The 13,986-nt window shown below is 40.0% G+C and overlaps 1 long non-coding RNA gene across 1 annotated transcript in view; it reads left to right on the top strand.

Annotated features, from left to right (window-relative positions):
* The window catches only part of LOC122811522, a 60,213-nt gene that overhangs the window by 34,782 nt on the left and 11,445 nt on the right, over nucleotides 1-13,986 (top strand). Inside the window, exon 3 of the long non-coding RNA XR_006366265.1 lies at nucleotides 5,011-5,062. This is a non-coding gene — a long non-coding RNA (uncharacterized LOC122811522). The remainder of the gene's footprint in view (nucleotides 1-5,010; nucleotides 5,063-13,986) is intronic.

The raw sequence follows: 13,986 nt of genomic DNA, 5'->3' as shown, positions 1-13,986 counted from the left end.
ACTGCTGACCCTGAGGTAATTTCTCAAGGGCCTAAAGGCATTAAAGCAATCTCTGCTAAGAATCCCACCCTCTCAGACAGGGATTCCCGAGCACTAGACAGATGGGGTAAAAAAGTATACACCTCAGCTACTCTTGCTATCAGGGCATTAAATTGTCAGTTCCATGTGCTGAAATTTCAGCAACATACCCTGGAACTCCTTAAACAAAATATGTTTTCCTTTCCTGCTTGGGCAGAATCTAAAGAACTGCAAGAGTTAATGCATTCTGCAAGTCAAGTAACTAAATACACCTTGCACTGTGGTTTTGACACCCTAGAAGCTTCTTTCAGGGCAGCAGTCACTGGATCTGTCATTAGAAGGCATACATGGCTTAAGGAACTGCCAGCCCATGTCAAATCTAAATTGTTGGATGCTCCCTTGCACAAAGTTAACTTATTTGGCACTAAGGCAGAAGAGGTCTTAAAAAAGATGGAAGAAAAATCAAAATCTATGCAAACAGTTAAGGATTTCTTGCAGGTCCAGCCACCTAGATTCAGCAGGCATTGTCCCACCAAACACTGGTCCTTTCCTGCTTCCAGTAAACCAGCCCAGCCTAGGCCTCGGGGAACCAGACCCCCCCCCACCCCAGACAGCAGCCACAGGGAATGCAGAGATCTAAGCAGTGGACTACTTCCACTTCAAAACCAGAGAGTTCTAAGCCACCCCCTTATGGTAAGAACGCACAATGACTCACCTCCCCCACCCCCACCCCCTCCCTCTGCCCACCTTTACTTACCCCTAGGAGGAAAACTCTCCTTTCACGCAAGCACCTGGGCCACCATTACCAATGATCACTGGGTTCTGAACATAGTGTCTCAGGGATATAAAGTTTCCTTCCACAGCCTTCCAACCCAAAAAGGGTTCCCAGATCTACCACCAAACCAGTGGGCAGAGTCTCAAAAGCAAATCTTTTCCCTGCTCTCTATGAGGGCAGTAGAGCATGTTCCTGCAGAACAGATAGGTCAAGGTTTCTACTACAGACTTTTTCTGGTGCAAAGAAAAGAGGGGAACTGGCACTCCATCCTCGATGAATCCATTCTAAACACCTTCCTGGTGATCCCAAAATTCAAAATGCTCACCCTCCAGCAGCTGCTACCCATGTTCTCCAAGGATGCTTGGCTAGCCACCCTAGATCTAAAAGAGGCCTACCTCCACATTCCTATCTGGGAATCATGCAGGAAATATCTCTGTTTCAGGGCAGGATCTCGACACATTCTGTTCTCTGCACTTCCCTTTGGCTTATCTACTGCTCCTGGAGTTTTCACAAAATGTCTGGCTCCGGCCATTGCCTTTTGCAGACAAAGAAATATTCAAATTTACCTATAAGATGACTACTTTATTCAGGCAAACAGCCAGGAAAAGCTTTTCAAGCTCCTGGCCTTTGTAAAGACCCTACTAACCTCCCTAGGGTACACAGTCAATTAAAAGAAATCCAAACAGGTGCCCACCCAAAGGATTATCTTCCTGGGAGCAAGCCAGGACACAGCATCCCAGATGGTATACCTTACACCAGAGAAACAAATTTTCCTGACAGTCTTCTTCTCTCAACTAGCCACCAGGCCCCAGCTATCTGCAAGGAAGATCCAGCAAGCTCTGGAGTTCATGGCATCTTGGATATTACTCATGCCATATGCCAGACTGCATATGAGGAAAATGGTATCTAAAAAGCCTTTGGTGTCAACACACTCAAGACTTGGAAACTTTTCTACCTATAATTCATTGCCTCAGAAAAGATTTTATTTGGTGGGCAACAGCATGCTCCCACAACAAGGGACTGCCTTTCTCACCACCCCCCGCCTGCCAGACCCTCACCACAGATGCATCAAACTATGCTTGGGGTGCACACCTGGACAGCAGGTGCATACAGGGCCAATGGGGCCTGCAGCAAATCCCTTTGCACATCAATCAAAAAGAGATGATAGCTGTGCAGTACGCCTTGATAGTTTTCAAGCCCCTTCTCTCTTCAGGGGCTCTCCTGATCAAAACAGACAACACCACTGTGATGTGTTATATCAACAAGCAGGAAGGGACTCACTCCTACCCTCTATGCAGACTGGCCATGACCCTTTCACACACAGCCTCTGCTATGCAACTACACCTGTTAGCACAATTCCTACCAGGCTCTCTCAACTCTCTGGCAGACCAATTAAGCAGAAATCTTCTGGACACACATGAGTGGCAGCTCAACAGAAGAACCTTCACCCTAATAACTCAGAAATGGGGCACCCCAAAGGTCGACCTCTTTGCCTCCCACACCAACCATCAGCACAACAAATTATGCACCAGGAAGCATCACTGCATGGCTTGGAAAGTGGATGCCCTGTCCTTCCTCTGGGTCACTCTATCGGTCTATGCCTTTCCTCCACTACCTCTCATCCCCACTGCTCAAAATAAAGGAGGAAAAACCAAGGACCATTTTTATAGCTCCAAACTTGCCCAGGTAGCACTGGTACCCCTTGCTGCGCGGCCTGTCCCCACTGCCCCCATGGCATCTTCCACAGATTCCATACCTCCTGACCCAGAGGGTAGGGGAATTCATGCATCCCCAACTGCAGGCACTCAGTTTGGCAGCTTGGCTTATTCCCTAACCCTGAACCAATCTGCCAATCTCAGTAGACAGGTTCTAGATATTATCCATGAGGCCAGACGCCCTAGCACCAGAAGGTCTTATGCTGACAAATGGAAAAAGTTCTGCACCTGAATCCAGGCTAAGGGAGCCAATAGGGCACAGCCCTCCTTCCCTCTCATCCTGGATTACTTAGCTGACCTACTACACAGTGGCTTCTCTTTCTCTTCTATAAAAATTCATGCTCTGCTATTTCTGCTCATTTTCCCACTGAGCAGCCCCTTTTCTCATACCCCTTTGATCAAACAGTTCCTAAGAGGGGCTAGCAAATTGAGGCCACCCAGAAGGGCACCAACACCAGCTTGGGACCTTAACTTTGTACTGGAAAAGCTCACCCTGCCCCCTTTTGAACCAGCTTCTTCTGCAGAGCTAAAATTTCTCTCCTGGAAGACAGCATTCCTTCTGACCATCACTTCAGCCAGAAGAGTCTCTGAGCTGCAAGTGCTCATGGCTGTGGAACCCTTCATCATCTTCCATGCTGACAGGATATCCCTCAGAACTAACCCATCCTTCCTGCCCAAGGTGGTGTCCAGTATGGCTCTCAACCAATCTATTAATTTGCCCACATTTTTTCCTAATCCCCAGAACAAGGGGGAAAGGAAATCTGCACTCTCTAGATGTGCGCAGAGAGATCAGATTCTATCTAGACAGGACTAAATCCTTCAGAAAGTCTGATCAATTGCTGGTTAGCTTTGCGACAGGGGCAGAAGGCAAAGCCATCTCCAAACAAACCATCTCCAAATGGCTAGCACACTGCATCCATTTCTGCTACAAACAACATGGAAAGCCTCCCCCCAAAGGGGTCAGGGCACACTCCACCAGAGCAGCTTTCACCTCTGCAGCTTTCCTCAGAGAAGTCACCACCTGTAACATCCTTGAGGCTGCCTCCTGGACATCTGCTTACACTTTTACTAAGCATTACCACCTGCTTCTCTTCTCCAAATCTAGGGCAGGGTTTGCCTCTGCAGTCTTGCAGGGCATCCTAGCCAGATCCTAGTTTCCTTGACTGCCTCCACCCATTTCCTCAGCTTTGGGAATTAAGCCAAATGTGATGACTGCAACAGTGAAACATGAAGAACATAGTACAGTTGTGTACACTTAACATAAATGTAGCTGTTTGAGTGTATTCACTGTTGCAGTCCTGGTTTCCCTTCCTCCATCCCCCTTTTCTCTCTTTCTCCTTTTGTTACTTTTCTTCCTTGTTGTTCTCCTTTCCTTACAAGGGACATATTGGTATTTATTTTCCACTGCTGGGGTTCTTCCACCAGAACCTGGTTCCTACTTGGGGGCTCCTGACAGGTTAGGGCAAGAAAAACTGATGTAATGGCGTCGGCTGCCTTACTTTATACTACTGATGACCTGACGTTAGTCCTGAAGCGACAGCAACAAATGCAGAAATACTAAGTCTCTGGTATTCGGGCCGGCCGAGGGCTACCCTGGCAGGGATAACCTAAATATGATGACTGCAACAGTGAATACACTCTAACATCTACATTTATGGTAAGTGTACACAACTGTACTTTTCTGTTCAGGATTTAGGATTTGTAATCATGGAGTCAGTTTTACTTCTATAATGAAGTAGGTCATGAATAGGCACACACTTTGTGTAGTGGAATTATGATATATAAACTAGATTCATAGAGTTTCCTTGCTCATTAAAATAATAACATGAAACAAACACTATTTTATACTTAGACTTAGTGTTGAAAATAAACCCCTTGGCAAAAATGATACTTTTGTAAAGTAAGGTACATTTAATTAATTAATTAATTAATTAATTAATTAATTAATTATAGAATTATGTCACTTTAAGGTATAGCTCTCAACTGACTAGATTTTTACAGAAAGTCCAGATTTTGCCCCACGTTTCTGGTCTGTTCCTCATAAAACGTGTGGATTTTGACAAATCATTGAGAACTGAATTTACTAAATAATGAAAGAGATTTAAATTTTAGACTTCATATCATTCAAAAAAATGTATGATAACACAAAACCTTTTATTCTAGCAACATTCAAAGTTTATACAAGCAGTATTTAAAATGCATCCCTATTTTTTGGATCTTTGCCCCCTCATTATTTTTAGCTTTGTCCAGATTTCCTGTGCTAAGATGTTGAGAGGTATGCTTTAAAGACATGCATACTGAATTACCAGCTAACATGCTATGGATGTACCAAAGTTATTTAGCATTATGATAGCACAATGCAGTCTCTAGCAATTGTTTTCAAGCATTCATTGCTAAAGTTTTAAACCAGTCTTACAATGTAACATTTAAACATGGAGAAAAGGTCCACAAGCTGAAATTATATCAAAGTGTAACCCGTGATTTTATTTTCTTATCTCACAGGACTGCCAGTATTGTTATATATGCCCAGTGTGTGAAACAGTCTGCAAACCAGGTAAGGAGCTGCTTTTCCTAGTTCTAACATTTCCTGACAATTTTTAGGAGCCTCTTATATTTTGAAGGGACTGTTTTTGAGTAGGTTCCTGTAATATTAAATCATCAAAAAAGTATCATCCTTTTAATTTGTATTTCTAGTGTATGCAAAATCCTTTAGATAGTTAGTAAACATGTTTTGTACTGTGTAACTGTAGTTTCCTAATTATATGCTTAATCCCATGACTGATTCTTTCTGTGCAATTTAATGTATAGTACTTCTGTCCTTTTCATTGCTTAGTCATCACATTGAATGAACTGTTAATCCTGATGCCATACTGATAAAATGAAGAGGTGACAAGATACTTCAAATATACAGGAGTCTAATATTTGATCAATGTTTTATTATATCAAATTGTGAAAAGCAGGTAGAGCAGATTGAATACTTTTGAGCAAGATCGCAGTACAGCGAGGTCTGGGATATTTGCCATTTTCCCACTGTAGTGCAATTTCAGAGCTGATATATAAAATTAGCAGGGGGTGTGAGATTGCAGGGATCTTGCCCTCCCCCTGCAAAAAATATGTGTGCGTGTCTGTGTGTGTGTGTGTGTGTGTGTGTGTGTGTGTGTGTGTATATATATATATATATATATATATATATATATATATATATATATGGGTCTACTTTAATTTACCGAAATCGCAGTTGACTGACATGCGGAAGAGGGAGACCAAATGAACGTCAGGTAAGTTTACCCACAAGGTGATGTGCGAATCGCAGTTGACCGACGCCGGAAGAGGGAGAAAATGACCGACAGGTAAGTTTACGAAAGGTGATGTGCCGACAGGATAGAGCGACTAGGGTAGCGTGTGGCTCTCGTAAGTGTGCGATCGTGACGGAGTTAGGAGCGGTAAGGTAAGTGTCGTTGTTGTGGGATTTTGGCTTAGGGTGTGGGATAGGTGAGTGTGTGGTAGTGTCGAGGTAGGGAGGTAGGGTTGTAAGGTAAGTGTGTGATAGTGACGGAGTTTAGTTTAGGTGGGTTAAGTGAGTTAGGGTTAGTGCAGGTAGGGTAAGTGTGCGATAGTGTCACCTTAGGGTTAGGGTGGGTTAAGTGAGTTAGGGTTAGGGTGCAGGTAGGGTAAGTGTGCGATAGTGTCGGACCTTAGGGTTAGTGGTAAGTGAGATAGGGTTAGGGTGCAGGTAGGGTGAGTGTGCGTAGTGTCGGACCTTAGGGTTAGGGTTTGGGTTAGGACTAGTGGATATGTGATGTAGTGTAATGTGTTGTTTACGTTTAGTGTGTCGGTGTAATGGTGTTCGTGTTTTGCGTTCGGTATTGTGTGTTGTCGGTTATCTGGTGTCGGTGGTTTGTGTGTCGGGAACTGCCGTGTCGGTGTTATAAAGTAGACCCATATATATATATATATATATATATATATATATATATATATATATATATATACATATCATTTATTTATTTATATTTCATTTCAAAATTGTTAACAGGTCAATGATTTGTGTTTCGGAATTATGACATGTTGATGATATATCATAATTCCATATATTTGTGTGGGTGTGTGTGTATGTGTGTGTGTGTGTGTGTGTGTGTGTGTGTGTGTGTGTGTGCATGTGTGTGTGTGTGTGTGTGTGTGTGTGTATATATATATATATATATGTATATATGTATGAAAAGACCAAACAGGAGTTCCAGCCACGATGATCAGTGAGGAAACAGTGATGAATTCCAAAGTAAAACCAAAAAACTTTTATTTCACAAAAGGAAGGATAAGCGCTTTCGCGTGGGACACTCCACGCTTCTTCAGACAACATTATGCAGCACATAACTTCCTTAAATATAAAAAAAGGCGGGAAAAGGCTTTTAAATTACAATTAATTATGCAATTAAATAATTAAGCCAGAATCTATTATTAAAGGCACAATGTAAAATTCACTAAAAAATGCTGCAGCATCAACAATATATTCTTCCAATGTACTGCTTAGTATAATCAACTATCTAAAGAATATATACATTATAATAACATAAATACCTTACTAAATCAGCTAAATCTCACGTAAATAATCTTGCCATAGAATTAATAGCATTGATATTATTTGAGTAATATCTAAGCTTTCATATTATGATTAACAGCATTTATAAAATATGATGGCTATAGCAACATTTTTATGTTGTGTTATAATAAATAGATAAATAGATACTAAGCATCCTAATATATTAATAAAAATTTTTTTCAATAAATAAATGTTGCAAGACTCTAACTGGGGCTAAACTATAAATGGAAAGTACATACATTTACATGAAAGCTATGCGTACATGCAAAAAGACATGTTAATATAAAAATAAAAATAAAAATTCTATTTCATAAGTAGTGGTTTTATAGATACAAAATAGTTCAGTCCTGGAAATATATGTGCACTGAACTTAAAAATCCATTTTAATTCTGCAACTGCTAATTCATTATCCAAATCACCTCCTCTTATGTTGTCCTTTAATATCTGTAAGACTCTAAAGCGAAAACTATGTGAGGGATGTTCCAACACATGATTTGCTAGTGCATTAGTTTCTATACCCCTGCGCATATCATAGATATGATTATATATCCAGTCCTGTAGCCTTCTCTTGGTTAAACCCACATAGAAGGCTTCACAGGACAAACAATCAGCGAGATATATTAAATTACGTGTATTGCAGGTAGCATGAAACATGGGGGTAAAAAGCAATGTGCTGGTAGGATGTTTATATATCTGATCTTTAGTGATGTACTGACATCTATTGCATTGATTGCAGGCAAATGTGCCAAGGGGCATGGCTACGCCAGTGTCCAAAGTGCTTACAACATGATGGTCTTTACAAAGAATTTGTTTCAAGTTTTTACAATTATTAAACAAAAAGACAGGTTTGTGGCCAACTAGTGATCTGGTTTGTGGGTCTATAGTCAATACATTCCAATTCTTATGTATCACAAGTTTTATATCATTGATGTCACTAGTATACTTGGTGGTATACTTAACATACTTTTCATTAACATATGGTCCATTTCTAATACTAAATTTGTTGGGACCTTTATATATGTTAGTCACTCTATCAGTCACATCAACTGACGGAGTCAAATGACCCAGTACTTCTTCTCTAACACATCTCACCATATTCGATTCATAGCCCCTATCTATGAATAGACACTCCATATACACTCCATATATATATGTATATACACACACACACACACACACACACACACACACACACACACACACACACACACACACACACACACACACACACACACACACACACACACACACACACACACACCCACACACATGCGCACACACAATATGAAATTAAAAAATAAACATGAGGGCATAAATGGTCCTGTGTTATCAGCTTACTATCTAAAGTTGCAGCTTAGAATACTATTCTAAATATTATCACAACTTGGCCCACATGTTGATATAATACCTCTCAGTGTTTCAAGTCCAGTGAGAAAGCATTATCAGGAAAAGTTCCCATGGAGGCTGGAACTAAGTACTTGCAATGCTTTAGAATAAATAAATTAAGACCTTCAGGATGGCTGCTCAGGGCATTTCCAGTTAGAGACAATGAAAGCTCAGATCATGGTTCTACTTGAACCATCTAGTTCCTGGTCATGGAGTTCAGATGAGACACATCAGGATGAGCTAGGGTAAGGCATATAAAAGTACTAGACATAAAGGGCAATTAAAAAATGCTTATGAGCATGGCTAACCCTTGTTCTCGAATATATGGCACAATAAACCAGTCCCAAAATGTGAGTTTAACATCTGCCATTCCAGCCTGACAGCTGCTGCAAGTTGCCCGATTCCTACAAAGTAGAAGGAAAGAGTAAGCAGGCATCCATTAGCTTTAGTAAATAAACAGGAGCAGCACCTGTTCAGGAAGGGACTCTCAGTTTAACTCTCATGTAGGCTGCGGTGAATGCATTAACATTCTGCTCTGTCCATCAGAGACATGGGGGTCAGACCCAGGTAGAATTTCTGATTTCTCATCCATTGATCATGATTTCTCTTAAACAGGGTTAGTATGGACTCTGCTTCACATGGATGGGGAGTGTGTAACCTTGACCAATGGATGGGAAATTGGAAATTCACTGTGGGTCTGGTTCCCATGTCTCTGATAGAAGCAGACAGTAATTCCCAAACTAACATGCCCCCTACATTTTATATATATATATATATATATATATATATATATATATATATATATATATATATATATATATATGGTCACTACTGGGTTGGTTGCATGTGGTCTTTAGCCTAGCATGTAACTATGAACCTATAAACAGGACCAAAAATAGTCATGTGAATAGATGTGACATACTTACTAATAAAAGTACCATAGCTATATAAAACTTTAACAGGACAGTTTATTACACAGGTGGATGGTAATACAGGAGATGGGCCAGGTAGAAGAATATCCTTTAATGGGGATCAAAGGATAACATATATCCAGTTATCTCCAAAAGACAGTAGAAAGAAGGGCATGTATCTTATTCTCCCAGGTAGGAAAAGGAGGTGAAAAGGACGTAAACTGTTTACTGTTTGCAGCAGATTGCAAAGTTTGTGCATACCTAAGCTTCCCCTATCAGCTTCCCTGAACAGCAGATGGTTTCAGACTGGTATTTCTGAGTACACACACTGGGTAGTGCTATGCCTTTCTTCAAGTTTACCTGAGATTTATGAGTGCAAGAGTTTAAATGTTGTATGTGAAGTGAAGAGTGGTGATATGCAAATGGCCACACATGAAGGCCTGGTAAGTATTTCATAGGTACATAGGTGGGTATTAGGCTAGCTGCCCTTGTGGGTCATTTTAATCCTAACCAATATGTCTTTTGGTGCTTGAATTAACTTTTCCCAGATGTGTGTAGAGTGGCCTTACCCATCCCCATGTTCAATAGTTATATATTACTCCTAGTGCCCCAAATGAACCAGAAACCATATTGTTTATGGGAAAGGAGGTTGTTGACAGTGAAGTTTTGGGTGAGTAGAATATAGATAACTTTTCAATCAGTTTGTCTTGAGTGAGGAGGATAGACCTTGCCTGTTTTGGGACATTTTGGTGGGGTTAGATTGCTTTAGGTTTGGGCTGATAATGGCTATTTTTTCATTTATTTGGCATGATATTTTGTCTTAGGTTGAGACCTGACGATGTGTTGTTGGGGAGGGGATTCCCTGAAGTGGTATATGAAGCAGACATAGAGGCTATCTGTAACTGGTGGACTGTCAGAATTTATATCTGCTGCAGAAGTAAAACTGAGAAATGTAGAGAAGTGCTTCTGGTGGGGTGGGGGTCAATGTGAGCATCTGAGAGTAGGGGTAGGTTTTAAAATTCAGAAAGGAAGTCAGACGGAGAGAATGTATCTGCTGCTGTTGGTGGGTTGTCTCACCTATCCCCTCTTATGAGTCAATTCATGTATTTCCAGAACTGTTTCCATGATTTGGTTAAAGAGTTTTAAAATATTTCCATATGTTGTTTTTTGTTATCTTATTGCTTGTTTTGAGAGGTTTTTGAGTTGCATATATTGCTGTTTATTGCTAGGGTTGTAGCTGTTTTTCACACTCACCATGTGCTATCTCTAAGTTTTACAAGGGATTTTAATTCAGGACTTAACCAGTTATTTCATTTTAGTTTGTAGAATCAAGAAATTATAGAGAAGAGTGTGTCCTACCGGGATCTAAGTGTAATGGTTAGAGCTTCTGTGACAAGGTCAGGGCTGCTTAGGTTTATATGAAAGACCGGGTTGTGTTGAGCTTTGAGTTAGTTTTAGACATGAAGGAGATTAAATGGGGGGAGAGGGGTTGTTGTGGGTATGTACTGTGAAGCTTATTGTGCAATAGTCCCTAACAGAAACAGGGTAGATGATAATGTCAAAGAATAAACAGGGGTTTTAGTGATTATTAGAGCTAGCAGAGAATGAGTATTAGGGCCAAGTTTAGGTAATGTAGGCTCTTGTTGCAGTTTTATTTTATTTATTTATTTTACATTTGTTGACTGGGCTAGTCTAGCTGGATACATGTCCATTTTCAGTAGAGGCCCAGGGAGTTAAGCTCCAAAAATAGTAAAAATTTACAAAATACAATACTTAAAACATGAGTAAGTTCATAGGGAGATAGGCTCCAAACACAGTAAAATTACTAGATAAAACAGTTAAAAATGAACTAAAGTTCAGCTGCATAAGAGAAATAATACAAAATAAAAATTGTGTCTAAGAAGAAGAATGGTAGCATAGAGCCTTTGCATAGGTTTAAGTTACAATGAAGTACAGGTACACTTAAGGTTCTAGTGTTGTCATGTGTAAGTCAAAGAGGGAGAAAAGTGAGAAAGATAGTAAAAGAAATACACAAGGGCTAGAATAAAGTTAGGTTCTGTAGATTAATGCTGCAGAGGGGACAAGGTCAAGAAGGAAGGAGTGTAGCAAGAACAGAAAATAAGGGGAAAAGTAAGGTTCAGTCAGGTTTTTAAGTTAAATTATTATTATTATTCAGAGGGTCGGCCAAAATAATCTAGATGAAACAAAAGAATGAGAAGTGAAAAGAATATGTGTGCGTGTGGTGTGTGTGTGTGTGTGTGTGTGTGTGTGTGTGTGTGTGTGTGTGTGTGTGTGTGTGCGTGTGGTGTGTGTGTGTGTGTGTGTGTGTGTATGTGTGTGTATGTATGTGTGCAAAAAATATGTATATGTAGCAGGTACTGTGCAGTGCATATAACGTGTGTGTGTGTGTGTGTGTGTGTGTGTGTGTGTGTGTGTGTGCATACCAGACTATTTCTGATGGCAGTTCAGAGTGAAAAGTAAAAAGATGAACAGAAAGTGGTCATTATGCAGCTGTTAAGAGTACAGGGAGTATAGATATCTACAACTGCAGGAATTACAACAATAAATAGTTGTGGGCTGAATGAATGAAAGGACAGAACTTGCAGATCACATAGTGAGGTGAAAGAAAAGTTATATATTCTGCACAGTACCTGCTACCACATATTCACATGGCAAGCAAAGAGGGCATCTTTGCTTTTGGGAAAACCTTGACAATTTCAGCAAGTAAGATCTTACAAATACATGAACATAATGCAACTTTATCCTGTCATTCTGTCTTCTCCTTAAGCAAGACTCCAAAATCTTTTCCTTCTGCCTAATATTGATGTTCCATGTTCTTACAGCCATTATTATGTTTCATTACCTCGACAGGTAACAGTGAGAGCTTATTACAGTAACAACATAGCCAATATACAGATAAACACATGTATCCTCAAGGAAGACAGGCATGATGCTGTATGACATTAGTCTAAAACTCTAAAAACAGATCAGTTAATCCAGTGCACATGACGAGTAATTCCAAGCCCATTTTTAATTTTCCAGCCTTGCTTCCTTTCAGTAGTTCTACTAATGTCACATTCCTCCCCCCATGTAAAATGCAGCTGGAAATAAAGGGAAGTATTCAATCACTTAAAGAAAGTGACCATGAGTATGAACTACCTGATAACCCTTTGTACTAACTATCCTGTACCCCAGTGCAGACAATACATACATATGTGCTCATTGTTGATTTTTTTTTGGTAGTAACATGGGTACATATGTATGCGAGTGCACACACACACACACACACACACACACACACACACACACACACACACACACACACACTCACATGCATATAAAACACTCCCACACTCTCTGCCATAGTAGGTTTGTCCCCATATCCCCTAATATAACTCCAGTTTTGTACAACTGTCACCAGAGTAAATTACCAGTTAGTTGACAATGTATATATTGACTACAGCAAAAAATGATAAATTCAGCCATCAACAAAGCATGCACAAAAATTTGCACTTGATGAAATTGCTTCTCAACGAACTGAATGTCAACAACGTGTGTGTGTGTGTGTGTGTGTGTGTGTGTGTGTGTGTGTGTGTGTGTGTGTGTGTATATGTGTGCAAAAAATATGTATGTGTGTATGTGTGCGTGTGCGTGCGTATGTGTGTGTGTATATAGAAATACAGCATTGATCACCTGTGGTTTGCTTATGCTTTTTGGAAAATCAACATACAGTCATGCATATACACACACACACACACACACACACACACACACATATATATATATATATATATATATATATATATATATGTATATATATATATATATATATAGCCGAAACCATATGTTCAAACTCGTAAAAGATCGAACACTGACGTAAAACCACATAAAACCAAAAAACACAAAAAAAAGTCTATAAGAGGGGGGCTATGCCCCCTGCACTCCCCACAACCCCTTACCTAAATATGCCAACTCCGAGATTGCACTACATTGCAGAAATGGGAAATCTTCCCTTTCCACTCTGTACAGAGATCTCCATTCAGTCAGATTGGACTTTTACAAGTTCAAACATATGGTCTCAGCTATATGTGGTTCGAACTTATAAACATTCGATCTACTGAAGGGGACCCATATATACATGTATATATATATATATATATATATATATATATATGGATTCACCATTTCACTGAAAGTTCATTTCACTAACAAGTATTATTACAAAGTAAATGGAATATGCCCCTTCCCCACGACCCTGGAGTTAGAATATATAGTTAGGGGTGTGGGGCAGAGCCCCCACATTGGGGGGGGTGGGGCCCCCCCCATACGCTTTTACTAAACAATATTATATCAAAACGTAGAATATCATATGAAATTAAGTGGGGTTTGTGCGCCCACCCCCCGATATGAGCTCTGCCCCCCCCCCCTAACTATATATTCTAACTCCAGGGGGGAATGGGGAATATTCCATTTTATTGCTAATAATAGTTGCCAGTGAAATGAACTTTCAGTGAAATTCAGTGAATTGAAGTGTATATATATATATATATATATATACATGTATATATATATATATATATA

This window comes from Protopterus annectens, chromosome 9.part0, assembly GCF_019279795.1.
Source record: "Protopterus annectens isolate FY-2018-M chromosome 9.part0, PAN1.0, whole genome shotgun sequence".
NCBI classification, from domain to species: domain Eukaryota; kingdom Metazoa; phylum Chordata; order Ceratodontiformes; family Protopteridae; genus Protopterus; species Protopterus annectens.
The sequence above is the reverse complement of the archived record's forward strand: the minus strand, read 5'-3'. Positions and strand labels throughout refer to the sequence as shown.